The sequence below is a fragment of the Bombyx mori genome, chromosome 28 (genome assembly GCF_030269925.1).
Source record: "Bombyx mori chromosome 28, ASM3026992v2".
Lineage (NCBI taxonomy): Eukaryota > Metazoa > Arthropoda > Insecta > Lepidoptera > Bombycidae > Bombyx > Bombyx mori.
In genome coordinates this window covers 3,790,111-3,795,086 of record NC_085134.1, presented here as the reverse complement: position 1 = coordinate 3,795,086, position 4,976 = coordinate 3,790,111, and the positions used below count along the sequence as shown (strand labels likewise).

General features: G+C 35.8%; 1 pseudogene; it reads left to right on the top strand.

Moving 5' to 3' along the window:
• The first annotated feature begins 372 nt into the window (after nt 1-372).
• Nucleotides 373-4,183, top strand: LOC119630718 (uncharacterized; annotated as a pseudogene).
• Nucleotides 4,184-4,976: the final 793 nt, after the last annotated feature.

Sequence of the window (4,976 nt, the reverse complement as noted above, 5' to 3'; positions counted from 1 at the left end):
AAAAATTACTCGAGTGAGAAGAACATCGTTGAATATCATTTTGTGATCTGATCGAGGGAAAAAATCTACGAGGAGCGAACGGATGGCACAGAGTGTCGAACAATCATAAGTCAGTGAGTTTTGGAAAGATTATCCGAAAGAAATTATAATAATCTAAGTCCCATTAATATAATACCCATAAATCGCCACGTCAATTAACGCCATCTGCCGATGCTAACAAACTTCGTCATAACTCAGTTTTCACGTTATCCCGACTACTATTGACCTCTTATTTAACGTCCATTGAAATAGATACACCTAAGATAAGAGAGGGCGCCACCAGTATCAAAACAAACTCGTTACTCGTTCTATCGTTACGCTATCTAATAAACAATGGAAGAAATTTTAATTGCACTCAGAACCATCCAAAAAGAACTGGATGAACAAAAAGCTATGATTAAAAAAAGCGGCGAGAAAGTGACAGAACAAGTGACTCAAAACATAAATAAAATACTGGACGAAAAGTTTAATTCCTGGGAAGAAAAATTCGAAAATCTCAAAGCTGAAGTGCAAAATCAAGGAAAAATATTGTATTTTTTAGAAAAACAAGCAAGACTAAGGAATATTGTCTTCTTTGGGGTGGAAGAAACGGAAATTTCATATTCAAACTTGGAAAGAAATATAGCCAGTTTCATAGAACGTCACTTATCTATTAAACTGAATTCTACAGACATTCAGGAGGCTAAGAGAATAGGCAAGAAAGGAGAAAAACCTCGACCATTTATTGTGACATTTGTAACTTTGGGTTTAAAAATAGATATATACAAAAATAGAGGAAAACTGAATGATACTCCTTACTATTTAAAAGAGGATTATCCACAAAACATTTTTGAAAAAAGGAAAGAACTACAAAAACAGGTACAGGAAGAGCGAGAGAAGGGCAACACTGCGATCATCAAGTATGATAAAGTGGTAGTAATAACTAAGAACAATAACACAAAAAATACCAATAAAAGAATGCTTTCTGCTTCACCCGAAACCCCCCGTTTTTATTCCCGCCCTCAAGATGAGAAAAAGATTCAAGCAAGCAAGAAGAACAAAACACAAGCTCCGATACAAAGATCATCTAGTCTATCGGAGGGTACCTTGAAACCGGGCATGCTCAACTTCCTTACTACAAAAAATACTAACAACACACTGATTAAGCAGAACTATCAAAACAAGAATATATAGCCACTACCACCCCCCTCCCACAAGAAAAACAAACAAAATACACAAGAAAAACATCTTCCAATCCGGTTGGTCCCCGTGGAAGATTATGACCAAAACCCTCCAAGGAATCAAAAAAACCTTCAAAAGAAATTCTACATATTGACATACAATGTCAGATCACTCCTATCACATGAACGATTAATAGAATTAAACGAAGCATTGAAAGAATTTAAATATGACATCATAGGATTAGCCGAAACAAGACGTTCGGGAACAATCATTGAAGAACATGATCACTTTATATTCTGTCACTCAGGTAATACACCTGGTATGTATGGGGTAGGCTTTTTGATAAAGAAACAATATAAAAATAATATAGAAAGCTTCATTGGATTCACAGAAAGAGTTGCATTACTAAACATCATTATCGAAGACACTCCCATATCCATCATACAAGTATATGCACCAACCGAAAAAGCTAGCGAAGAAGATATAGATAATTTTTACATAACAGTCCGTATAGCAATAGAGGCTGCTCATAAATATTACATACTGATGGGAGACTACAATGCCAAAATAGGACAACCAAAACAGGAAGAAAACCTGGTCATGAAACTCCATGGATATGGCGATAGGAATGAAAGAGGCCAGAAATTGATAAATTTTGCAATTGAAAATCGACTAGTAATCCTAAATACATTTTTCAAGAAAAAATCGAAAAACAAATGGACTTGAAGATCCCCAGACCAAAAATATAAAAATGAAATTGATTTTATGCTATCCAACCAACCACACATGTTTCAAAACGTAGAAGTATTAAATATAAATTATCCATCAGACCACAGACCAGTCCGAGCAACAATAATATTAACAAAAAATAGGAAGAGTAGAGCTAAATACCACAATCAACCAAACATTCCTTTAAAAACTGATCAAGAGGTACAAGCATATAAGCAATGCTTGAAATCTGACGAATCACAATACTTACTTAATCAACCAGAGAACAAAACTGTACAGGAATATTATGACAGCATTATAAAAGTTATCAAGTTAAGTCAACAGTTTGTTACAACTACAATACCTAAACCTGTCAAAACTCAAAAAATATTGTCAGAACATACTCTAGATCTGCTAAAGAAGAGACAGAAGATGCAGAAAAGTAAAAACAAAAGTCGAGCTACAAAAAATCATAGCCTTGTACAAGCTTGTAAATAAATGCATAAAAAAAGATTATATAAATCACAGACACAAGATTATTAACAAACATCTTAGCAGAACGGGAAGCACGAAAAAAGCTTTCAAAGAATTAAGGACAAACAGAACATGGATCGGCGGATTGAAAAGAGATGGCATAGCACTACACAACCGGAGTGAAATTATTAATATAGCAACCGATTACTACAAAACCCTATACAGCGCTAGACACAGCAACATCAACACAAGTCAAAATACAAAATACATGTTTGAAAATAAAAGCGTAACTCACATAGAGGTGAGCGAAGTCATAAGAGCCATGGAGAAACTAAGATTAGACAAAAGCCCAGGCCCGGATAACATTACAAATGAATCTCTAAAACTAGCTACACCTTTGCTGGCTTCTCCTTTCACAATATTGTTTAACTTGATTCTGGAAACTGGAGAGACACCCACCCAATGGTCAGAGTCAAATATAATCTTACTCTATAAAAAAGGAGATCCAAACGACGTGGGGAACTACAGACCGATAAGCCTGCTACCATCAACTTACAAACTTTTTTCCTCAATTATTAACGAGAGAATAAGTAGTGCAATAGAATTAAGGCAACCTGTGGAACAGGCGGGCTTCAGAAAAGGATTCTCAACTATGGACCACATACATACGCTACAGCTTCTTATAGAGAAATACCAAGAAATGCAGAGACCACTCTATCTTGCGTTTATTGATTACCAGAAGGCCTTCGACACCATATCCCACGACAGCATTTGGGAATCTCTAAGATGCCAAAAAGTGGAAGAACAGTACATAAACGTAATCAAAAACATCTATAAAATTAGCAGAAATGGAGTTAAACTAAAGACAGCTGGCCCCTGGTTTCCAGTGAAAAGAGGAGTTAAACAAGGCGACCCACTATCCCCAAAATTATTCATAGCCACACTAGAATCGATAATTAGCTCACTAGACTGGAGGGGATACGGAATTAAGATTAAAAATGACTACCTAAGCCACCTACGATTCGCAGATGACATAGTGCTTATTACAGAAACTAGATTTCAACTAGAAACCATGATAGAATCATTAAATGAAGCTAGCAAGAAAGTAGGCTTAGAAATCAACCGTACAAAAACTATGCTTATGACTAACAACACAAAGGCACCAGTATCAGTCGAAGGCGAACCTCTGAACTACACAGAAGTATACACATACCTAGGCAAACAAATAGGGTTCAACGGAAATCACAATGACCTAGAAGTAAACCGTAGAGTACAACTGACATGGAACAAATATTGGAGTCTAAGAGAAATATTCAAGAGTAACCTGCCTACTAATCTCAAAACTAAAGTTCTAAATTCTTGCCTTCTGCCTTGCTTATTATACGGATGTCAAACATGGACGTTTAGTAACAATATAAAAAACAAAATAGTCACATGCCAAAGAGGAATGGAGCGTAGTATGCTAAATTTAAAGAAAATACAGAAAATCCGTCACTCAAAAATCAGAAAAATTAGCAAAGCAACTGATGTACTAGTTCAAGCTCTAACTTTAAAATGGCAATGGGCTGGACATGTTGCACGCCTTCAGGACCAGAGATGGACAAAAAAGGTAACAACATGGACGGGTCCACTAGGAAAAAGAAAGAGGGGAAGACCATATACTAGATGGGAAGATGATATAAAGAAAGTAGCAACTACAAATTGGATTAAAATTGCGCAATCCAGAGAAGATTGGCTATCCTTGGAGGAGGCCTTTACCCGAGGAGGGGTTCTTGCAAGTGGGAAATAATACCTAATATTATACAACAGATACAGTATTTAATTTTATTAGCTAGGAATTGCATTAATTTTTTGTTTTTGTCACTTTTTATGTCACTTGTACGAAATAAAAGGCTTTTTATTTTATTTTTTATATATATATTTATTATTTATATTTAGCATTCGGGATCAGAATGTGCTCATAATTGTTTCGTATATAAATATTTTATGGCTCTTCAAGCATCGATCTTCGTCTTTGTCGAATTCGTCGATTAGGACGAAGAGTTCGAAGAGCGAAATAACCCATAGACACAACCCACTGAATTTCTCGTCGGATTTTCTCAATGGTTAGCGATTGCGATCCGGTGGATCTGTGAACCACTGCTCTGGCTAGGGTCAGTGTTAGCAAACTCTCTTAGGCTAAGCCCCGTAAACTGAATTACCAGACACAGGGTAGCTTGTAGAGAAAGAAAATATATTCGACACCCAGGATGCGGAAGAAGTCTTTAACTGGGGACCGTCGTTGAAATTATTTTAAGCTATAGTCCAACTGGAACTCTGTTATTGTATATCTTACTAATTCATGGTTATCAGCTAAAATAAGTGTTATAGGGTTTTTTCCAAATTTCAATACAACAAATTCTGTGCTGCGTGCTACCGGCCGATTTCAACCATCCCACTACTAGCACACCTATATTCTTCTTGAACGAGAATAATTATTGTTAATGTTTGAAAGTAAAACAAAGGTTGACATTTTCTGAAAATGAAAAAAGAACCGAACTTAATATGAGAAAAAAATTAAATGCTATGCGAATATCGAATATCGATCATACCTT